At 36.4% G+C, this 25,665-nt stretch overlaps 2 long non-coding RNA genes across 3 annotated transcripts; one reads left to right on the top strand and one right to left on the bottom strand.

The window, feature by feature from the left end:
• Positions 1–1,097: 1,097 nt before the first annotated feature.
• LOC142107988 (uncharacterized) lies at positions 1,098–2,856 on the bottom strand. Its single transcript, XR_012680065.1, has 3 exons — positions 2,787–2,856; positions 2,186–2,233; positions 1,098–1,218 (listed from the first exon to the last, which is right to left on the bottom strand). It is a non-coding gene; the product is annotated as an uncharacterized LOC142107988 (long non-coding RNA).
• Positions 2,857–3,047: 191 nt separating this feature from the next.
• LOC142107980 (uncharacterized) lies at positions 3,048–25,665 on the top strand. Of its 2 annotated transcripts, XR_012680059.1 has the most exons (4): positions 3,048–3,307; positions 3,943–4,033; positions 4,921–4,991; positions 25,169–25,665. It is a non-coding gene; the product is annotated as an uncharacterized LOC142107980 (long non-coding RNA). The 2 variants fall into 2 exon arrangements; XR_012680062.1 differs by lacking the exon at positions 4,921–4,991.

The following is a 25,665-nucleotide window of genomic DNA, read 5'->3' as shown; positions in this document are numbered from 1 at the left end:
TCGTTAAAATTGATTTATATATCAAATGAAATAAAGTGACATTTTGTCTAACTGATCATATTTTCTTTCCTACTGAGAATTCCTGAAAATATACTTTTTGCATACTTTGACAAGTTTTATCACAAGCCACAGCATGAAAAGGAGGTATAATTTATCAAGGTAATCCAGCACTACATGGATCATTTCAATTGTCATTTACAGCCTATTAAACTTGTTTAGTTATGTAGTCACAATAGGATTAAGATGATTTACCTCCTCATTAATCTGCTGTATAGTATTAATTAGTTGACTAATACACACATATAGTTAAATTAGCCTGGAAAATAATGTTGTTATTGTATGGTTCTTTTAAACATTTCTGGCTAACAAACTATTTCACAATACTGAAATTGTACATATAAAAGAGCAGAACTAATCTGAGTTTCAATAGATAAAATGAACAATCCACATCTGATTATGGGTCATATGTACTCAAAAACAGGTGTAGAATCCTTTATGCTTTAGGCCTATGATTCATTATGGTGACTTGCACAGGAAATGGAAACTGTGTATTTGAAAACAGACACATGCTATTACGGCTGTTTAGGATTAATTAAATGCTGTTTAGTTGCTTGAAACATTGATTTATTAACACATTTAAATACATTGATGTATTACTATATGGATTTTTTCCTTATGCAGAAGTATCTTTTCTAGTCTAGATAAAAATGTTGTATTGATGGCTGATAGAACACTCACTCTCTGTCATGTTTTATCCATGATTGTGTGTGCTCCTGATGAATGCTTCTCTGAAGGAATTAAGGTAACCTAATATAGTTAGTTTCCAGGCATGCGCAATCCAATTTAACGTTGCTTAATGAATCAGATCCTCTTCGCCTTAATGGTAAATTCAACAATATATCGGCTGAAGAGCTGTAGCCAATCTGGGTAGGAGTGATTGTCTGCAGACTAGCAAGTAAAGGTTCAACACTTGAACAATACCACATGTAAATAAATCACCATTGATTACACGCTTGTGTTTGAGATCCATGACAGATCTCTTGCTAATGAAATCACCATTGATTAGGTTCCTTTCAGCAGATATTTTGTGTGATACTTATCTGTCTGTAGCAGTGGAGCGCTGCTTGTACTTTGTTGTATCAGGGCTGTAAAATGTAGGGCATAGATGTGAGGATAGGAGCGTGGTGTGTAGATCTGGTTTCTTCTTTTTTTTCTGATCTAGGGGTAAGAGGGGTAATATTGTTAGTTTAGAGAGAGGTTTTAATCAGAGTTTAAATAACTGGTGTAATTCAATTTGGTGTCAGATGTGCTTTGAGTTTTGTGTGAGGTAAGGATATGTGGGAGTGCAGAGGATGGACGGAGGTGGGAGTCTACGGGGAGGTGAGGGGGGAGAGGAATAAATTGTGGGGGTATTTTATTGGGTGTGTGCGTGGTGAATATATGAGGTACTGTTGGGTGGGAGAAGTTAGGGGAGCGGAAGTTTCTGTGGCTAAAAGGTGAGAGATAGGTAATTGGTATAGGCCAGTGGTTCCCAAACTGTGCGCCTAGGCTCCCTGGGCTGCCTTGGAGATCTCACATGGTAAGCAAAGCGGGGTACTACTTGGTAATTATTTTGGGTTAGGGGTGCCTTAAAAAAATTTGGAGACCCTAAGGGTGCCTTGAACTGAAAAAGTTTGGGATCCACTGATATAGGCTGTTTGAGTAGATAGTGTGCAGCACTTGTAGTGTAAGTGGGGGACAGTTATTTTACAGAGTGGCAGATTGGAAGAAGTGGGTTAGGGAAAAATTTAGTATTAGGGGGGATTAAATAGGATTAAATTAACATATTTATTAAAGGACAAGGTAAGATAGTAGCTAAAACAGCAGGTAGGAGATGCAATGGCTTGAAATAAGGTTAAGGATATTACAGGCATGAATCTAATAGTTTATTAGCTCTATTACTCAGCACAACAGTGAATCAGGAGATGTGACAATAAATCAGTGGATAGCTGGATGAGTAGGTCAAGTAAATAGGTAGGCAGGGATAGAAGAGTAATAGATTTTACAAGAAAAGTGAAAATATACAAAAAAGAAAACAAAAGAAATAGTTATACAAAAAAATAAAAATAAATCAATTAGCTATTAGATCATTAGATAGCAAGTTGCTTTTGTAGCTGAAAACATTTCACCTCAGTATATGACTTACTCAGTGGGTCCGGTATCCAGGACACACTACCTATTAATCCATTATTTCCTAAAGAAAAATAATATTTGTTTTACATCTGTTACAATTTTTACATTGAAGTAAATAATTTAAATAAAATTATTTAATATTGGTTGTTCATTATATTACTTTATCGAACTTATTCCTTCCCGAATACACAGGAAACAAGTTTGCTGTAATCAATTGTCAATGATGTTGTCAAAAGTTATGGGAAAAATATTTTAAACACACAATATTATGTTAGTGTCAAAATTCAATAATGTTAGTGTCAAAATTTAATTTAATATTCCTTGTCCCTCATATGGCTGTCATCTGACCATAGTCAATCTAATTATGAGGGAGCAGAAGCCTCAAAACCTGCTTCTGCTTCTGCAGCCCCAGTGGTCGATCCACATGGATCCAGGTGTGGAAGGCACCATGCAAAATCAGCCCGGTGGGAAAATGACTATGAAAGAGAAAAAAAAATGCCTTTTTCTTTATTATCCCCAAATAAAAATGTTAAATATTTTTGACTGGCCTTTTTCACTTAATCCTATAAATTAAATCAGAGAATAAATTGTTGTTAGTAAAGTTGTATTTGCACCTGCACTCTAGCAGCCACTAGAGATATGGCTAGGGACAGGAATGTATGCATCTCCATGCTGGTCTGCCTCAGTTGTAATTACACGATCATGCTCTTGCTGTACTCGACTTATGCTAGACTGCCCCCTCCCCCGTTCCAGCTCCCCAAGTGTAAGGGGGTGCAAGTGTCAAATGTGAGCAAATCTGCATGAGTGCACATTCATGCTTTTTTATGTAGTCATGTGAGATACAAATTTACATATTTTTCCGCTACACAACTGCGCACCAAGGGAGGGTTTTGGTTGCGCAGAAACCCTCCCCCCTCCACTCAGATCATGTTTTCTCCCATTTTAACTTGTGAGGACACAGCGGGTCTCTTCTGCTCGAACAGTTCAGCGCAGGCGCGACTCCGTACAGGCGCAGATTGTGAGGCGTGTGCAGCTCATACCCCCCGGTCCACTAGGCACATAAAGCTGGTTCCATCACAGAGGGTAGGAGGGGGACAGGCTGAACAGCATGGAGACTCTACCCCTGGAGCTGTCTGTGAGTAGAGGATGGCAGCGCAGCTGGAGGAGGCAATAATGTACTTTACACAGGGTGGAACTTCTGAGGCTTTTAATCGCTGGTGTATAAATTTACAACATTAACTATTACCATATCGAAATTAGCAATTTTACAGCCTCTAAACTATGCTAGTATATGTAGTTAGGGGTTTACCAGTCTATAATACGAGAAAAAAATGTTGTACTGTAATCAGAACCACTGATGAATTTAAGAATTTATGTACTATAGAACAGATAATTTTATGTTGGAGTTAGACGAAGATTTTCTTAATTTGGCAATGGTGACTGGTAACCTGTTGAAGTTTACAGAACAGGTGATATAAGTAAAAATAAAAAAATATGTCTAAATAATGGAGATATAGTGAAAACAGCTCCTGATTTTATAGCCATTGCACCTGTCCAAGCAGGTGGGGCCTTCACAACATAAGTCACACATACCCAGCTGCGCAGTTAAAAGGTGGTTTCCATTGCCTAGAACCCCCCATACAGTTTGCTTTGTTTGGATAACAAGCTTTTGGAAACCCCCCTTTGGAAATCCTGCGTTGGCTCCTGCTACACAAAAGCACAGTCCATTTTGCATCAGTCCGACTGTGTATATCTTTTTTGATATCTTAGGACTAGCAGTTCCTTGAAACCAGATCCAAAATAACAACTTAAGGGAAAAAGTGAAAGATTGAGAAAAAGTTGAAGGTAGAGAATGCGATCTGTAAGTCATGAAATATTTAATATTATAATATAAAATCTGTATAAGTATAGTATCGCATCTACTGGGAACAAAAAAAATATTATTTTGCTATTTGTAATATTTAATGAGAATGCAGCTAGGTTTCTACATATCTCACTTGTCAAAGTAATATCAGGCCCTGAAAAGCCCTCAAGCTTTTTCAGAAATGCACAAACTTTTATATTTACATTTTATTTACATCATTGCTTCCAAGCTCACTCTCTCACTCCTTTTCAAGGAAAATGAAAATATCTATTTTCTTTTCTTTACGGTGGCTTAAAGAATTGCAGGGAAACTCGCATTCCATTGCCAGAAGATGAAATAGATTCTGATTTCTCTGTCACCATGAAACGCTGACCTGTTTATGACTTTTATTCATTGTGCCTAGAAAAAGTAATTTTTTTTAAAGGGTAGCTTATCCAGTAAAAGCTCCATTGTAGAGGAACATTAACTTTCCTTAAATGGTAAATAGCTGTATAATCATAAAAATATTTCATATATTATATATTGTAAACTGCCTATTTCCTTGAAAATGAGTTCCCTTAAGCCACTCTCTCATGCTGGCCACACAACAATCGGATACATTTTGGCTATTCCAGATTGACCTAGACATGTTACTGCTGTTGGAAAATGACTGGGAACTGATGAAGGGTGATAACTGATATATTTCAGTGTCATTAATTTGATTGCCCTGGTGGTATCAGGTCATACACGCTGATAACAGCAGTGATGTTGCAGCATGTGTGGCCAGAGTTAGTTAAATAAAGGAACATTCCTATTAGTAAACTTTTACTTGCTAGCATACCAAATAGTTTCACAATATATAAAACAGGCTACTACAATCAAATCTATGTTCTCACTATTTACAGCAGAAACCCTCCACTTTGAGAGAGATTGTCAAGGTAACTAAAAAAAAGACTTAGAGATGAAGGAATTTCACGTAAGTCAAATTTCAGGCAAACCAAATTTAACAGTGGAACACAAAGTTTTGCAAAGGTGCAAAGTTCTGGCAATGCAAACTTCATGTTCCACTTTTGCTCCATAATTTGAGAGAATTATATTCTGTACTGTAATTGTGAATTCCACATTCTTCTAAGTCATTAGTCAATAAAAAGGGCAGGGCGATAACGGTGTCAATGGTGCTGGAAATCCCACTGGAAAAAAAGAGGTGTTTGTGAGAAGTGAGATAGCTCAACCCGCAAAGAAAGAAAGCTAGGTCCCTGTTGATCCCCTTAGGAGAACAAAAATGTAACTACTATAATTGATGAGCTGCACCCTCTTAATTTTAATAACGATGAACTTTACCACCTTAATATTAGTAATGATGAACTTTGCCCACTTAGGACGTCATTTAGAGTCGGACGCAAAGTCCGATTTAGGGGCATCCAACAAAAAAACACTATCATGCATGTGCAGAAAGCGCCAAATCCGCCTGCATCTTGGACACTTGCGCCTAAAACAGACTTTGCGTCTGACTCTAAATGAGGTCCTTAATGTTAATAATGATGAGCAGTGCTCCTTTAATATTAATAGTGATGAACTTTGCCCCTGAAATATTAATAATGATGTATTTTGCCCCATTAATATTAATTATGATGAGTTATACCCCCTTAATATTAATATTAATGAACTTTGCCCATGAATTATTAATAATAATGTACTTGGCCACCTTAATATTAATAATGATGAGCTATGTACCCATAATATTAATATTAATTAACTTTGCCCTTGAAATATTAATAATGATGAACTTTGACCACTTAATTCTAATTATCATAATTATCATTTATTTATAAGTAGCCTCAGATTCTGCAGCACTGTACAGCAAGGGTACATCAATACAAGACAATAAAGTAATAATACATAATATATAAACCAGATAGAACCTAACATTAAACAAAAGGGGAGGGAGAGGGAGGGGGCAACAGAAGAGGTAGACAGGTCAGACTTGCAAAAGAGGGAGCAGATGGCAAATCAGGGATCTAAGAGGGAGGAGGGTAGGTGAGTAAGAACAAGTGGGTTTTTTTTGTGGGAGAGTTTTAAGGATTTAGGATTGGGTTATAGTCTTTCAGAGCAAGGTAGGAAGTTCCTTTGGTCAAGGAAAGCTTGGGAGAAGTCTTGTGGAGTGGGGTGAGATAATAAGTGAGGAGAAGAGGCACACGTCAAAGGCAGGGCATAGGAGTCGAGAAGGGGTACATCTTAATATAAAATCAGTGATATAGGTAGATGAGACATTAAAAAGGAATTCATAGATTAGTGTGAGCGCTTGAATTGAATTCAGAAGGTAATGGAAAGCCAATGAAGGTATTTCGGAGGAGTGCAGCAGATAAGGAGCACCGTGAGTGAAATTTTAGTCTGGTTGCAGCGTTCCTGACAGACTGGAAGGGAAGAGGAGAATGTAAGGAAGAAATGAGGAGAAGTTTACAATAGTTGAGGTGGGATGTGATGAGCTAGTTGACCAGAGTTTTAGTTAGTGAGGGAGGTAGGGGTGAATTTTCGCAATATTGTAGGACGCGTCAGGACTGAGAGAGGACCTTGATGTAAATAGAGAAGCTAAGGGTAAAGTTGAGAATCACACCCATGCAGCGGGCATGGCGAACTGGGAAAGAGTGATGTTATCAATCGTGAGGGATATTTGGGGGGAACAATAGTGGAAGAGGGGCGGAGTACTGTGCCCCCTTAAACTTAACAATGATAAACTTAATATTAAAATATAGAAAAAATGAAGAAGAATTAGTTTGTCCCCGTTATTATTTTTCATATTATTGTCCCCATAAATGTTTCAGTAGTAAAGTGTCCATAATAAATACATACCTGAAATCTTCTGTTTTTGATCTGACAGGCAGGGCCGGTAATAGGGTTCTCGGCGTCCTAGGCAAAATTTCAAGATACCCCCCCCCCCCTCGCGAACACACCAAATACCTTCCTCACAGACCCTTACCTACTCGACTGTGTGCATTTGTGTTTAAAAAAAATAAAAATTAGCCTTACCTTCTCCAGCGGTCCAGATGCCGTGATGTTTGATGCAGAACACTGTCCAGACTCCACTGCAGACACAGGATTTCTAGAGGGGAGGTATCCAGGTGTTAGATTTCAGGACACCTGCATCACACCACTGCACCCCCCTCTGAATCACACCACTGCACCCCCCTCTGCGTCACTTGCAAATTATGGTGTAGAAATTGTACCCCATAGCAAGTCAAATATAGAGCATGAGGTGCCAATAAAATAATTATTTTATCCACCATAGTGTTTAAATCAAATATATAGCATGAAGTGCCAAATAATAGTAATTTTTCCACCGCATAGTTTGCAAATCAAATATAGAGTATGACGTGGCAAATAGTCATTTTTATACCATTGAAAAATTACTTTTTGCCACCTCATGCTCTATATTTATTTGTCAAGCTATGTGGGAGAAAAATGATTATTTTGCACTTTATGCTCTATCTTAGATTTAAAAACTATGGTGGAAAAAATAATTATTTTATTGGCACGTCATACTCTATTTTTGACTTGCAGCAAGTCAAATATAAATCATGAGGTGCAATAAAATAATTATTTTATCCACCATAGTTTTTAAATCTAAGATAGAGCATAAAGTGCAAAATAATAATGAAATCCCACCCCCAACATTTTTTTTTCCCTCCACACTTTATAATTTTACCTTTGGGTATCCCTTTTTTTAAAAAAAATAAATAAATTAATACTACAAAAAAAATTAAAATTAAATATACTCACCGTTTTTGAGGCTGGTCAGCAGATGCAGGGAGGCTCTCCTTTAATGGCTCAGCAGAGCAGTGATTGCTGGGAGGGGAGGGGAGGAGAGGGGGGCGTTGGGTAGGAACTTTATTCACACTGTCTGTCACAGACAGTGTGAACCTGAAGACAGGCGCCGCCGGACAGACTATCACATGACTAACGTCAGTGATCATGTGTGAGATGCGCATGGCAGCCGGCGCATCACACTGAAGAGGACGGCGGACAGTTAAAAAACAGCGGCGGCACCCTGCAATTCTCTCACAAGCCGCTGACTAGATTTTAAAATCTAGTCAGCGGCGCCCTGCAGGTCCCGGTGCCCTAGGCAACTGCCTAAGGTTGCCTAATGGGAGCGCCAGGCTTGCTGACATGATCTATATGGAATGAACATTTTAAAAAAAACACAAAGAAAAATGAGTTAATGACCAGTAAGCCCACTTATTTATTAGATGGGCAGCAAATCAGGAGCGTTCACTCACATTGAGCAGCACTGAGTAGCACGGCTGTTACAGAAGGGGAGGGAGTGCTTTTTTTTATTTATTTGTTATACATTTATTTTCCCTAGCTAATAAAGGTTAAAACTGATGTTTTACATCTAACTTTACCAGGTTGTATGCATTGTCTACATTGTCAGTGGATTAGATTTTCACCCTTCAAACCACAGGATAGTAAATCCTGTGTTTTGGAGATCAAAACTGCTGGTGATGTGAAAATTTTGAAAAGCACCAGAAAAGCACAGTTTAGTACATTTCCTTCAAACTCCACTACAGAAATTCTGCACCCAAATAGAGAATATCCTGTTGAACAGTTTTGAAAATTTTGCTCATCCCTTTTTCACATGTATGAATAGATACAGTACCTCAGTGATAACATTAAAATAAATTATTACATTTAACTTTAGTACCACTTCATGTCTATCAATTCACTCTATATATATATTATATAACATCATTAGAGTCTCTCTTATAAATCTCACAAATTATTGACTGCCACAATGCCACTGTATGGTCCTGCTGGGTGAGTTTTTTCAGCCAGTATATTCTGTTATTAAAAAATAGATTAATATATGTAGGGTGTCCTCCTCACAATACCCTTTACTGTGGAAGTGCCCTTGCCACTACTGACCTACAATTTCTTCTTTTTTAAATTAGAACCAATTGAGTAAAGTTAACTAACTCCATACTGGTACACAAACTGAGCAAACTGGCAATTGTGACCTCCAATCACTAACTTCTAAATGTTATTGTCCAACATAACTTAGATATAAAAAATATTAACCTGTTACAGTATCCATTTTGTGGTTAGTATTCATTATCTGTCATAGGATGCCACCTTTACGAGTCAGTTTGTCAATTTTCTGGCTTGCTAGAGCTGCCCTGGTCAACTATCAATGCTGTAATTGTGAAGTGAAAACACAAGTTCACAGAACTGGACCACCAAATGCTTAAGCACATAGTACATAAACAGTGCTTACCTCAATTACAACACTTATTTCCAAGTTCGAAATTGGCTCTGCAAAGAATGACAGCACAAGAACTGTTAGTTGAGAGTTTCATTTGTTTGGTTTCCACGGCCGAGCAGCTACACACAAGTCTCACATCCCAATGCTCAATTGATGTAAAGTGCACAAATATTGGATTCTGGAGCAGTGAAAACACACTGGCAGTCTGATAGTCAAATCTTGGTTTGATGGATGCCAGAAGAACACTTCCTACCCAAAAGTGTATGGCCAACTGTATAGTTTGGTGTATGAGGATTAATGGTATAGGGCTCTTTTTCATGGTTTGACCTGGGCTCTTTAGTTTCAGTGACTATAAATTTTAACGCTGCAGCATACAATAACATTCTATAGAATTATATGCTGTTACGATCTAGCAGGGACCCGGGGCTGCGTCATCGGTCCATGCAGTAGTAATGAGCATGAGTTAGTAACATAGTAACATAGTTGATGAGATTGAAAAAAGAAACCAGTCCATCAAGTTCAACCTATTTTGGATCTCCTGTGATCCTGCACTTATATTTGAAATTGATCCAGAGTAAGCAACCGCCAATCTGTTTCAATTGTGCAATCCCCCCAGACCCAATATTGCAGTCCTATTTTTACCCTATATTCAGTACAATCCTTCATCTTAATTAACGATCGTATCCCTGGATACACGTTTCCGCTAAAAATTTGTCTAACCCTATCTTAAACATATATAATGAATCTGCCATCATAACCTTCCCTGGCAATGAATTCCATATTTTGACTGCCCTTACTGTAAAGAACGCCTTCCTTTGCTTTTTTGTGAAATTTCCTCTCCTCTAACCTTAGGGGGTGACCGCGTGTCCTGTGTTTAGTCCTTGGGGTAAAAAGTTCCCATGAAAGTTCTCTGTATTGACCCTTAATGTATTTGTACATAATAATCATATCTCCTCTTAGACGCCTCTTTTCTAAAGTTAACATGCCTAAACTGGCTAACCTTTCCTCATAACTTAATGACTCCATACCCTTTATCAATTTTGTCGCCCTTCTATGAACCCTTTCTAGTCCCAAATTATCTTTTTTATAGAGTGGTGCCAAGAACTCTACTGCATATTCAAGATGAGGTCTTACCAATGATTTATACAGTGGCAAAATTACACTGTATTTCCTTGCATCTATGCCCCTTTTTATGCATGCCAATACTTTGTTTGCCCTTGCAGCTGCTGCTTGACATCGAGCACTATTGCTAAGTCTACTGTCTACGAGCACTCCCAAATCCTTTTCCATTATAGATTCTCCTAAATTAATTCCATTTAATTTATAGATTGTGTTCTTGTTTTTGATCCCTAAATGCATAACCTTACATTTATCTGTGTTAAATCTCATATTCCATTTGGCCGCCCAATCCTCCAGTTTATTTTAGGCCCTCTGTAGAGAAGCTACATCTTGCTCTGATTTTATTACCTTACAGAGTTTAGTGTCATCTGCAAACATAGAAACTTTACTCTCTAAACCATCACCAAGGTCATTAATAAATATATTAAAAAGGAGTGGCCCCAGCACGGAACCTTGAGGTACTCCACTTAAGACTTTTGACCAATTAGAAAATGTTCCATTTATCACAACTCTCTGTTCCCTATTCTCTAACCAGTTTTCGATCCAAGTACAAATGTTGATTCCCAGACCCAGTTCCCTTATTTTGTAAACCAACCTCTTGTGGGGCACTGTATCAAAGGCCTTTGCAAAATCTAAGTAGACCACATCTACTGTGCTGCCCTGGTCTAATTTCCCACTAACTTCCTCTATAAACTAATTAGATTAGTTTGACATGACCTATCCCTCACAAATCCATGTTGATTCCCACTAATAATTTTATTGCACACCAAGTAATCCTGAATACTATCCCTTAAAATACCTTCCAGTAGTTTCCGCATCAGTAATGTGGCTTCAGACTGTTTCCTTGGTGATAAGGAAGTTTCATCACTGGGCACAGTCACGCTGGAATCAGCTGTTTAATGTGTTAAATCATTGATTTTTAGACACAGCTGTCAAACATTCAGTTAGGCTGCTGCTTTTGGAAACCATCTGTTTTAAAAGGCTTCCTTTTCCTGGTTCCTGCGATGATTGTAGTTTCTCTTTGCTAGCGTGTGATTGTCTCTTTAGTTATCTGTTTGGATATTTTGCATTTTTACCTTGGCTTGGAATTTTGGAGTTTTGGATTTTGCTTACATTCAGTCTACTCCGACCTTTGGATTGCATATTGACTTCTGTTGAACTCTGCCTGCCATGACCTTTGGATTGTGTTTGAACGGTTCTAGAACTTAGCCTGCCCTGACTTTGAATTTGAATTCAATTCTGTTGTGCACCATTCTTTCTGGACTTTTGTTAGACAATGGTACTTGTTTTCTTTCGTTCTCCCCTTGTCATGTCATCATATCATGATACCTGTCAACCTAAGCCTGCCCTATCAAGAACTTAAGACATGGGGTACCCAAGTATTGGTGAGCAACTTTCACTCTACAAGAATAGTGGCTACTATTGGTGAAAACCTCCTCAAGCTGGTTCTGCAGGTCTTAGAGTTGCATATAAGCCCTACAGTACTAAAATGATTACTTACCATATGTGAGACATGCAGTTTTTCTGGAGCTCAAAATCACCGTCCAGTGTCCAATCCGAATGTCCTAAACACCTATGAAATTACGTCATTTAGTGTGAATAGACTGAAAATTCTGGTTTTAAAGCGGCAATACCAGGACCCCATGCCTTTATCGTCATCATCATCATCACCATTTATTTATATAGCACCACTAATTCCGCAGCGCTGTACAAAGAACTCACTCACATCAGTCCCTGCTCCATTGGGGCTTACAGTCTAAATTACCTAACACACACACACACAGACAGACACACAGATTAGAGTCAATATGTTAGCAGCCAAATAACCTACCAGTATGTTTTGGAGTGTGGGAGAAAACCGGAGTACCCGGAGGAAACCCACACAAACACAGGGAGAACATACAAACTCCATACAGAAAAGAACTCATGACCCCAGTGCTGTAAGGCAGAAGTGCTAACCACTAAGCCCGTGCTGTATAATGTAATACAGACGTGGGGTCGGGGTATTGCCTCTTTAAAACCAGCATTTTCAGACTGTTCATACTAAATGATGTAATTTCATACTGTAGTGTTTAGGCCATTCGGATTGGACACTGGACGTTGATTTCAAGCTCCGGAAAAACTGCATGTCTCACATATCGTAAGTAGTCATTTTAGTACTGTAGGGTTTATAGGCATCATTATTCCCATGTCGTTTACAGCGTTGTCAGGGTTGACAGTGTCGTTTTAACGTGCCCCACCCCCTACAATGACAGACATGCCAGTTACTGTTCAATTTTTAACTTTGTTAAAAATAAATAAATACAATTAATATACAGGTTTTTTTTTTACAAATAAAATAAAAGAATAAATTTCACTATGCATAGGCCCTATAACAATGTCATCTAAGATAACATACACATATTTGGTATCCATATACACAGATGAACTAATTTTTTGCAGTGCACATTTCTAGGTATGCAATAACTGGGCAAAACTAAAGACGAAACATGAAAAACTGCATTTCTAGACAACATTGTTGAGTTTTCCGCATATGATGCACTCAAAAAGAAAGTTATTTATTTCAACTTGCGACCAAAACAAATCTCTCAATATATAAACAAAAACTATGCGAAATTTACCAAGGTGCACAAAACAATTAGAATTTGAGAACATATAGCAAATATGTGAAATAGGCGCCTGGTCATAAATGTGTGAAATACTTTATGTCATGAAGGGGTTAAAGGAGAAATACAAGTAATAATTTAATTTTAAATATACTTGTCTTCAGTCTACACAGTGTACTGCTTAATAGCATTTAGCAGGTTATATCAATCATTTTAATTTAAAATGTCTATTTATGTGTGACAGAACCGGGCCTTATATTGAGAATATCGTGCCAACCCGGTCTGTCCTCAGTGGGCCAATTGAACAACCATGGCCCACTCTGTTATTAAATGCCGCCCGGTGGCCAGATCTGTTATTGCTGTGGTATCCAGAGAGGGAGCTCACAGGAAGTGTGAATCAGCTGTGGACCCTGTGACATCAAAAAGTAGTGGAAGGGGTTAAAAAGAGGAGGATCAGGACCTTATCTAAAATCAGGAGGGGGTCTCTCCCTGTTTGCTAACTATTGTTCTAGCAACTCTGCAACACATTCCGAATGGCACCATCACCGCAGGGGGGGGACCACTGATGTCATGCACTATTTCTACCCCTGTTACCACCCAAACTCTGCACACCACTAATCACAAGAGGACAATGAGTGGGAGGTTGACCCAGGGAGGTGGCCAGGATCAGAGGTCTTGTGAGAAGGGACAAAAAGGAGCTGTCTGGGGGAGGGGGTTGTTGTTGGAGAATCTTGAGACAGCGAGGACTTGGACTGTTGGAGAGTAACCGTATTCTCGCAGGGCCTTAAAGGAATGCTTGAGGCAAGAGCTTCTTGACAGAGATCGGACAGTGTACCTCTAGGACTGATTTTGTTACCACTCCATCGGGAGACACTCGCAGATTCTGGGGAATTGGTGAGCCTACATCGGTCGGGAGACTAATACTCAGGGTCCCACCAAGCTGGTGGAGAGTTGGCCGAGCGGCTGGGATCAGCAAGATACACAGACCCACCTTAAGGATCAGAAAACCTGGCCCACTTGGATTGTCAACTGTGGATTTTATTATCAGGAGTTTGGGCCTGCTAGGACACTATGCTTGGAGGTAACCTGCTGGGGACTTTGTTGGGGAGTTTTTACTTGCACTGGTGATTTTCTGACATTTGATATATTTGGTGGGGGAACAAGTTTCTCCTTGGGGAGCAGTGGTGTATTTTACTAAGTGTGTGCACTTTGTTTAATAAAAGGAATTATTATTTCTTTCCTGTCTCCTTACCTGTGTGACCTGTGAGCCTAGAGGACTGGGTATCTAGAGAGCTTTGGTTATAACCCCGGTGTCCTCACATTATGTAACATAAAACTTCTTTCAGTTTGGGCAATGGCAAGTAGCACAGCTGAATGGTAAATAAAATATCTCGCTATCTCTGTACGCGAAAGGAAAATTAATAAGGAAAGAAGAGAAACACTTCTGGTACTCTGTCTTCCATTTTGTGATTTTAACAGTGCACCTAGGGAGTCAAAGAGATCTGTTATTATTATGCTTGAAGTGCTGTGAAGTAGAGTAATGACTTCCAAAAGTTACCACTCACAGCCCAGACTCTTGTCAATTTCCTCTTGTAAAGTGCATCTACACTTTCAAGTTTAATGAACTTTCAGTTGACTTGAAATTCATTTCTATTCTCGGTGCTTATTTTCCATGGCAAATCACATGAGCACTGAGTACTTTCTAAGAGTTAGAAAAACCATTAATAACAAAGAGTAAACTACTGGCATGGAGACATTCTGACATAATGGATTATTGACTGGCCTATAAAGTGTAGAAACCTATTTCTTTATGTCAGCCACTATACTTGCTGAATCCAATTTGCAGAACAATCCAAATAACCTCCCTAGTGTATCATGGGCAGGTTCAGAAGAATGAGTGCGGGGGCTGGTTACTGCTTAGACATGCAGCTGCAACTGCACAACGCACAAAGTCTCCAGAGACCCAACAACAGTAACATAATTTATAAGAACAAGTCCAATTTACTAAAAGAAATGCATCTGTAAACAGGTTAATCATATCCTGATAGATAATCATACTGAAAAGTAAGAAAATTCGATATGTAAAATTAAGTCTGCTTGTTCATTTGGAACAGATATTGATTTTTTTAATAACGTCCCTTCACGGGATAGGCCAAGTACATCTTCCTTTGTAAGTCCTTTAGTAGAGGATTAGCTATCCATTATGCCTATAGCCTTTATTTATGTTATATCTATTACTTCTATAATTAGATATCCTTCCCCATTCAAAGAAACAGTTATAGATTTGTTAATAGAGGCGTGGATAGAGTGTGTATTTTCTCCTTGTGTTTGCACTTTTTTTTGGGGGGGGGGGGGTACTGTAGTTTTTTTTCTGTTTATCTACTACAGTCCAAAACATATTGGACTGTAGTAGATAAACAGGTTATTAAGCTTCTGACTAAATTAGCTCTGATATGTGGGTGCTGAAAAAAAAGGCATAGCCAGCAATAGTATAATAGTATAAATATTTTTCCAGAGACACTTTGCTGCTGGGCAAGTACATTCTAAACACAATAGACTGCAATGCTTCAATAGCAGTGTCCTCTCTTCCTGTCTGCTCCCACCTTGTCCACTTGTTGCAACTTGCATGTTCTGTGTGACACATGTTTGTTATAAACTTTATGTTTAATATGATGATACTGCATTTATGTTTCTTGAATGTCCAGTATTTTGTGTTTGCTTGTTTTGTATTTTGCCTGTTGGTCCTCTGTGTCTTTGTACTTTACTCTAGTTCCCCCTTGTATAATGCTTCAGAATAAAGAATAGTAATAATAATAATACTGATAAAAACACATCTCATGGTACAATCTAGGTAACGCTTCATACATTACAACCATTTTATTGATGAGTTAACTAAACATGATTATATATATGTAGTTTTTATTTTATTCTAAACAGTAATCTTCCATAAAATAATGTTTAAAAACCCAGAGAACAGACAATAAAAATTACACTTAAAAATACAAAGTAAGAGAAATTGTACTATGCAATTGATCAATATTGAAAATAGATGCATTTACAAGGACAAAAAATGTCTAGGGACGAATCATTAAAACCTGAGAAGGCCATTGGAAATAATTGACAATGGGCAATTATGTAAGATGGTCATGTTATTTGTTCATATACTGTAAGGAAGCATATAGGAATCAATTTTATCATTGAACAGCAGTAGGCTCTGTATACTGAGCAAGATTTGTGCTCTTTTCCATGCCATAACTCATTGTAACTTTCTGATTTAATTTTACTTATATATTGTTATGTCCAAAAGAAAAAACATAATGCACACACAGCACTTATTACTTTTAGCAATTTAAATTGCAAATTAGCTGGAGTACTGCAACATTAGTTAACAGCAATGTGCAGAGTCTGGATATAAACATTAATAAACATTAATATACTTTTGCCCCTGGCTAGTTCCAGTAATACCAACCAAGTAATACCAAGTCTATAAATGGTATAAAATAATACGTAAAATTGCATATAATGTGATCAAATTGTTTATGAAACCTAATCCTTAAATGCTCATTATATTTGTATGAATTCAGATTGAATGAGATGTTTTGAAGAAGTTTTACTGAATAAAACATTTTATATAACTGTTCATGGCTTATTAATATGAGGATGAATTCACCTCCAAGGGTTTCCGCTTCGATACAAGATCTTGCGTCTCAGAAAGTCATACATCAGGTGAGCTAGTAATTGGAAAAAAGAGCAGGCTAGTATTCACAGATCTGGAATAATGGCTTTTACTCACTGACATTTCTACTTTGCAATGTTGTTTCCTGAAACTTTTTACGTTTACTTACATAATAATTCTTAATATATTTTTCTTTCAGTTTGCATCATGTTATTGTCAGTAAATATGTTAAAAGTAATAAAACAAAAGTCACCATGTTTATTGTTTCCATTAGTTGTTTTCTCTTATTAAATAATAATAATAATAATAATAATAATAGTAAGTGTTCAAGTAAAAGGGGAAGCTGTTTTGGATTAACTCTGTCCAGTCCACTACTCCTATGTTTTTTGACCAAATTGGCCAACCAATGAAAAGTCCAGAGTGAACAAAATCTAGCTATGGAAACCAAGTCATCGAATGACCCCTATCAGCAGATATGTAAGGTTATGGTCTGTCGCAGATATAAACGTGCACATGTCTAACCAGTATGACATTGAGATCTGAGCCAATTGCAAATGTTGGATCTCAAATTGTTTATGGATGTAACCATCGGGTTAATGGAAACAACAAGAGTCACAATGTGTGCTTGTAACAGAGGTGTTGCAAATTAATTTGTACTGCATGTTTTCCTTTAGGGTCTTTGGTAATCTTTTCATGGTACTCACTGTTGTCATGGAAGTGCACAATTTGCTAAAATGTTCCAGTGCATTTATGGGGACACTATTGTGCAGTTCTTAAAAAGAACATCTGTTATTTGAACCATTTAATGATTCATTTTTCCTTTAATGTTTCCATATTATGCAGCTTTGTGAAATGAAATACTTTAATAAATACTAATGTATATGCTTTTATCTATTTTTTGCTGTTAATTACCAGTAGTGAGCAGGTATTGATTGAAGCACCGTTCTTCATCCATTTAAACATTGTAAGTGCCCCTAATGTCTATTCACATTTATTATAGTGACAAACTCATTGATGAAGACATCATGCCTTACTATATGGATGTCATCAGCACCCCACTCCCACGGCCATTAAGGATTTGTCTTTTGAGGTTGTTATTATTGATCTCTTTATGTGTGGATAACCTACTGACTGAAATCTATGATCCCTGATGCTTGCCTGGTCTTGTTACATATTCAAGCATAAAATCTCACGTATAACAGATTATGTCTAAACATCTGCTAGAACAAATTACCATTACATCATTATTATTATGTTACTTATACGTTTAGCTAGTAAACAGACACTTGGAGATTGAACAGTATAAGTGTGGAATCAGGGTAGTATGTTGGTTTAGACTGAGTCTACTTGATTTATGTCAGAGCTAGGTGGACACTGACAGCCAACAATGTTTATATTAACATCCATAAGGTCATGCATTACTAATATATGGGATATTGATGCAAAGAGCTACCCTTAAATAACATTTCCCAGAATCCTATTCTCCTTTTGGAGTGGCCTAGTTAAAAATTGTTGCTTGGAAGTGCAGCTTGAAAATAACCCTAATTCTCCATCGAGGCCAAACAAGGACACAAGTGGTTGTTATTTTGTGTGTCAGTACAGCCCTGTGTCTAGTTCTAAAATTGTTGAGGTGAGAAAATGACTCAAAAGGCAACCACGTAAACAGAATTATCCTGCAGTATAGTCTACTTTGGGGTGGTTACTAGCATATCATAATTGGGAGTGTATTTTGGTTAGCTAATGCTTCTTATTGTTTTAGTACACCTTATATGCTCTTCTACTGATTGTATTATTTTGCTTTTCACAAATCCTTAATTGTTCTAGTGAAGCTTTTTTCAAATGTATTATTCAATTAATATATGCGGAGTAATTAAAAAGTTCTGCATGTAAATACAAACTGTAAATTGAGTCAGGATGCTAATAACTGGATTGATTAAATGCCTCTGTTGTACAGCATAATGTTTTATGCAATTTGAAAATATGGCCTTGGGTTGTATTTCACATGACGGTAAATTAATTAGTGCTAGATGTATGCTGTGGATTATTGGAAGTGATGTTTGTTCTGTGGGTAATGTTAATAATTGATGACTTTTTTTAAAGGTATATATTCCTACATGAGATATATTTTTAAGTAAAATTAAGTTCATGATTCCATTGTATTATAGTTATATATTACACATTTTAGAGATCTCATCTATCAAATATTTGTGTGAACTCTTCCTGTAATTCAGTTTGCAAGTTAATTTTAGAAACCCCCTAATGTATTCGGATATGCCAAATTGTTTTGCATATTTCTAATAATTAAGAATTAGAAACTGCTCTACTGTGGGAATTTCTTATGAGCAAAGAGTAATTCAAAGGAGAACTTTGTTCACTTACAAAACAACTGTGATTTTGATTTGATTTGATTGAATAATTAGTGAGGAAGTAAAGAATCTAAAGAATCTATTTGCACACCCACAAAGTAATGCACTGCAAAAATATGGAAATTCTAGGATTTGGATGGGTTTTGTTTGAAGGAGGCATCAAACGGTGAAATTCTCTTTAGTTCGTCATCTGAAACTTAAAATATGATGGGTTAATTTCTTTGGAAACATTAGACTAGACAATACTGACAGTAAAGTAGATGGATAACTGGTGTACATAGTATCTATGGAAAAATAATACCAAAAAAATATATTTTACAATAAGTCTTACCTGCATTTTTTATGTATGAAAAAATACCTAAAAAAAGCAAGTGCAAACAAAACTTAAAGGAATCTTTAAAAGTAGAGCAAGTGTTGGACTGTGAATGAAATCACTACCAGTTATAGCACATAATTGAAACACAATAGAAATTTTAATTTCTTATGCAAAAGTGTGTGGACATTATCTTGAGGGTAATGGAAGGGCAGGCAGGTAAGCAGCTACAACAAAAAAGCTGTCCCTTAGCCTACAACAGACTAGACATTGCAAAGCATAAATGGCTAATTGAGGGACGCTTGGAAAACATGTCAGTGCAGTTTTTACAAATATAGTGCATTTTTGCTCATTAATTTTCTGCTACTGTATTTTCAGGTAAGTTTTCTGTGCAAACATGTCCCCCATTGTGTCTAGCTGGTATCAGATAGTACATGACATCCATGCAGTAGCCTGGTAGAATGATGTGGGAAGTACACTGGACTACGGGCAGTGGTTTATCAATATTGGTATTTACGAGTACTCATATAAATATAATTGAGATGGTACCTCTCGTCTAACCAGTGTTGGGGAAACTTGGGATGGTACCGGCACAGTTCTCCATATTTGACGAGAGTGTCCTTTAATTAAACAATTTTGAGCATCACCATACGTCTTAGAGAACAGAAAACCGAAGTTCGGTTTCTCAGGGATACAATCAAAGACCTCAAAAATCCTTGAGCAAACCCACAGACAAATTGATTATGCATATCTGTAATGTGTCCAAGTTACCAATAGCTAGGGATCTGCTTTATTATATCAAATCTGGCATGTTTCCTCTATTGAATTTATAACAAGTTTACTTATTTAACAATTCACTACCACAATACCATAAGACTTGGGACCTTTGGTTTCAGTATCACAACTCCAGAATCCCTGGCATGTTCCGACTCAGGATTCCTCCACCACCTTTTTACACTATCCCCTGTCCCTCTCCACTCTCGCCGCTTCCATCCCCACCCCCTTGAAAGTAAAACAAAACTTGCTTTGCGTCAATACCTTACTTATAAGTAATGCACGACCAAGCATTTATTTTTTTATTTAACAGACTTATTAGTTAGTCCAATTTATAGAGCCTTCTTGTGTTTTTGGTAATTCTATTTTTTATTAACATGCACCTTACTTTTACACTGTTTTTGTATATTTGCCTGTGTCTTTGTTTCTGTATTCTGTATTTATCGCAGAGTTCAATAAAAATTAAAAGATTTAAAAGAAACAAAAAATATTACAGGACATACTTATCTTGCTACCCAGATAGACTTAAGGACCAGTTTGAACCTGGGTACCGTAATTATGTGCCGCTAACCAGCTTTGGAAGTCACTTAGAAAAAGAACAATGCAGCTAACAATAAGGCTCATTTACAAAGCTTCAAAATTGGAGGCCTTTTCCGGAAATAGTATTTAGTGACATCATGCTCCATTTTATTTTTTTTGTACAAATTCACCAATTTCAACAGGAAGCATATGGTGGCACAAAGCTTTGCATATTTTGATAGCAATGTTAATTCCTTGCTGAATGTGGTTGGTAACCTACTATGCATGGCATGTCCAGACAGTGTGAAAATAGCGCGAGTGTTCCAAAGACTTGTGCACCTGCACTGTGGCTTCACTGGTGCATTGTACTGTACATCACAGATAAGTGGCTAGTGGCAAAAAAGACTAAAGTCCAGAAAGCGATTAAAAAGGACATGAGCATAGCAAATAGTGAATATATAATACAATGATTACCCTACTATTTCCTTTTACAAGTGATAACAATTATAATTTCAAATAATGGGATCAAAGCAGAGTTATACAGAGAATGAGTACCGTAAATAATCTTAGAGATAATAATGTAGTAGATGTACCGCTTGGTTATTAGTTATCTACCACTAAAAATCTATAATGCTGTGTGTTGAGCAAAACTACTATGAGTGCTTTTTACTGGCTTCAAAGGAAACTGTCAGTGGCTGTACTAAAACAGATTAAGCAGTAAACAGGTAAAGATGCAGATGAGGTAGAAGTATATGATGTAACAAATACTGCATTGTTGCAACCTTATGATCCAATTACTAGAGACAGAAGAATAGTTTAATTATCACAATAACTGAACATAATATACATTTTTATATGCAGTCTTAATTACCAACATATATACACTTGCCACAACATTCAAAATAGTTCCAGTCATCGATGTGCAGAGCAAAATTTTTGCACTAATTATCCTACAAAACTATTTGTGACTGCAGCTTAACAGATTGCTATAATAAATTGCTAACAATATTTGCTTAACAGCATCATGTTTATTTCATGTTGCTAAATTGAATAATGCATCTATTGTGTCACCTGTGTTGCCTTATTAATGTATTGTCAAAATATTTTTTGTTTGTAACTCTATTTTTGTCTGTTTTATTTTTAAATGTTTGTGAAAAAACATAATTGTATTTTATTTTAATAATATTACAAAAAACAATTGTCCACAAACACAGTGCAACTGCAATGGGACATCTAAATTCTCCCATGTTGGCATAACTTCATTATTTATTATATATTACCTATGTAAATCAGAAGTGGCAAAATAAAATTAGGGGTATATTTCATTACTCATGGAAAAGTAGCTAAGGGAAGACAATCATCAAAAACAAAACAATCATCTGTCAAAAAAAAAAATAATTTGCTTGGGTAGAGCAATAGAAAAGGCTAGTTCAACTGGGCATTATGATGTGAAAATTGGTCAAATTGTGAGCAAAAACATAGATAAATAACATATTGCTGTTTTGAGTGAGCCAAAATAAAAATAGAGTTGTGAAATATGTTTGTTTGGTAAAAAAAAAATGCAACAATAGTAATTAAAACATTAAAACCTATGGAAAATGAATAATTGATTTCCATGATACTGCTCATGCTATACATACAGGGCCTGAATAATTTAAAAAAATGAGTAAATCTTCTCCGGGACAAACCATGTTACAATGCAAGGGATGCAAATTAGTTTATTATTTTGCAAATAAGATGAATACTATCTGTTTTTCATGTAGCCAACTATTCCTGTTAACAAAGTGAATATATCATAGGAAAATATATGTAATTTATATGATATAATCATCTGTTATATGTCTGCCATAGAAAAGTGAAAAGTGGCTATTACCTATATATTCTTACATTTGAAAAATAAGTATATTTATTAGTATCTGAATATTCAACATTACAGTGATCATATGTTATTCAAGTACTGTGAGATGAGTGAAATCACTGAGAAATGTCACTATAATTGAGTTTTCCAGTGGAACAGACTGTTTTCGACCATAAAATCTTTGAGTTCCGCTTTCGCTTCATCATTCCTTAGAATTCCATTCCACTCATTACTTGTAAAATTTAATTTTGCAGCACAAATAAAGCTGAGATGACAACAGTGTATTCATATTGCTACGTGGTATGGTAAGGGTAGCACTGGGGAAACTTACATATAAATTCTGACAGTGATACATAAAAAAAAGTGGCCAAATGTAGAATAAGGCGAATATTTCACAGAACAGTTTTTGAAAATGTTGTTAATCTCGAAAGTATATGGTCTAGAAAGCAAATTTTTTAAAAAAACCTACCCATATTTTAACACTAAGGTGTTCATCAGAACTATGGGTGGCTTATCCATTCTATGCTCCATATGGAATGCACATTACATTTTTCACATATGTATTATTTATTTTTTATATTGCTGAAAAAATAATATACACAGATAGGGTTTTGTCGGCAAAGACAGTTTACATTTTATACACATTTCATCACATTTCAAGTCTCACAAGCTCATTTTGTGTCACAAGTCTTTGCATGGCCTTCTCATCTAGAATGTAATATCTCATGAGCTTGGCCCTCTCTAACCTCTGTCTCTCATCTGCATCTCCGTCATTAACCTTGTGTGTTCTTGGTTTTTTTCAATGTTTGATTTGCATTGTGCTTGATTTGTCACTCTGACTGGGGCTGCAGAGCCTTACAAATCAATTACAATTATTATGATAATGACGAATAAGCTGATTTAATTCTTGTATTATGTATCTGCTGATAACTACAAAGCACCCCATTTGACGCCACTGGGTTAGTAAGTGACAATCTCATTTTTCTTTACTATAGTATAGTAATACTAATAAAAATAGTAATATATACCTGGATATTAGCTTGTTCACTGCTAAGTATCAAAAAAAACAGTTTAATGGATTGAAATAATGAGGTAACCTAAAAATTTGAAGGGGGATGCTCACCTTTGTTGTTAAGCTTTTTATTCATGTAAGCTATTTAGTTATTTACTTCAAGGTTGCTTGATATTAAGCACTATTTGGTGTCATATAAACTCTACTTTTGAATGGTAAAAAAAGTTTTAATCACTTTTTAAATTTTTAAACATGCAACACATGTTTAATACAGAATGAAAGTCATATCCATCTTTATTTTATAGTGCTGAACTTTCGTTCAACAATTGCAAACTGTTATGGCCCAAATTACCAATCTTATTATTGGACCTAATTGAGTTTATGTTTTTATTTGTGTTTGCAAGAAAGCAATAAATCATTGATGGAAAAGCTGCATATGCTGTATAACAACAAGAACGTGTGAGAGCATATTTGTATGAGAAAACGCCATCTGGCAGCAGAGCTCAGGGGATAGAGATATTAAAAGAACTCTAGCAAACTTACAGGGCACTTCGATGCATTCTGAACCATAGAAGTAATTTCATGGAATATAAAAGGAATAAGAAAACAATATCCTATGGTTAAACCAAGTAAAATCCCCATGAAACCTGGTAGAGAAGAAATTCATTAAAATGCGAAAGGAGCCTTAGAATACATTACTTACTCTTCCCAGATGACGTTAAAGAACAATATCTGCCTATGCTACAGTGTCATTGTTATAGAAAGCTTTCAAGCAGCTGCTTCTATCACATTGTATCGAAACCATGACTAGAGCAAGTTCGGAATAGAATATAAAGTACTCAGCAGAGAGTCTTGACTGCCCAGATCTAAAAAAAAACTTATAAGATGTCTTTTGTAAGTTAAATAATATCGCCATTAATTCTCATAACAAGAAAACATTAACATGAATTTAAACACATGCACTGATTAATCAAAGCAGCAATTCCAGATAACGGGCTTGATTCATGCTCGGACGATAGTCTGTTTGATTGCCGTAACTTGCGTGAAATAGCTTTGCACATGTTCGGAAATGGTCCTTATGCCAATGAACGCAATTGCATAAAATTCATGTTTGAAAACAAATGACACTTAGAACTATATAAGACTTGAAGGGTGGAATGGGATTAGAAAAGGGTTGACGGACATAGGCAATATACAATAAAGGGGTACCAAAGGCGTGCTGGCGTAGATACAGCGATTCAAGTCCTGGGTCTTTCTTAAGTGCGCTTGGTTTCAGCTGTATCATTTGCACCAGCTACAGGGCAGGTGTAAGTGCCAACTAATACTGATGACAGGTATGGCATCATCTTTGATTAGAAAAGTACACATATGCCTGCCACTAGATAGCACAGAACATGAGTATGCAAGTGAGATATTCCATAAAAACACACTATATGTACAATACGCATTAAGATCATCTTAATTTATGTATTTAATGTTTAAAAAGTTTATAAAAATATATTTTTTAAGCCAACCTTATTTGTATTAATGATTATACTGTTTACAGCTGCTTATTTATTTTGAACATATTTTTTTTCCGTATGCATTCAGATTTGACCTAATTTTGCACATATGCTTGTGCAAATACTGCATAATGTTTTTTTTTCATTACAGTGCATGGTAAGGAGGGAGAGATTTTTACAGTGCAAATCTCAGAGGGGTATTTCAAAGCCTCTCCGCTCACTACATAATGTGCCATGGGACTGAAGTTACCATGGTAGTCACATGACACTGTGAAGACTCTGCTGAAACATGAATCATAGCAGCCTGAAGGAACAAACCAAAGAAAAATGGTAATTACCAACATTCTTATGGCCTGCAACACTGATGTATGTTAAAAACACATAACACTTTTTTTGCATGGAGCTGCTGCTTTAATTGATAGCTCAATACATATTTTAAATAAGTAATGTTTATATTTCAATGATTTTCTGGACATGTTTTTTCTTTATGAATAAGTTGACAAAAAGAGTTACCATGAAAGTCTTGGCAGCTAGTGTAGATATCATTTACACAATCCTGGGGGAGATTGCTGTTGTGTAAGTGGATAAAGAATAAAGAGTGATGAAAATGAGGGAGGATATGAAGGGTAGAAATGAAATATGAGTATA

The sequence above is a fragment of the Mixophyes fleayi genome, chromosome 1 (assembly GCF_038048845.1).
Source record: "Mixophyes fleayi isolate aMixFle1 chromosome 1, aMixFle1.hap1, whole genome shotgun sequence".
Classification (NCBI taxonomy): domain Eukaryota; kingdom Metazoa; phylum Chordata; class Amphibia; order Anura; family Limnodynastidae; genus Mixophyes; species Mixophyes fleayi.
The sequence above is the reverse complement of the archived record's forward strand: the minus strand, read 5'-3'. Positions and strand labels throughout refer to the sequence as shown.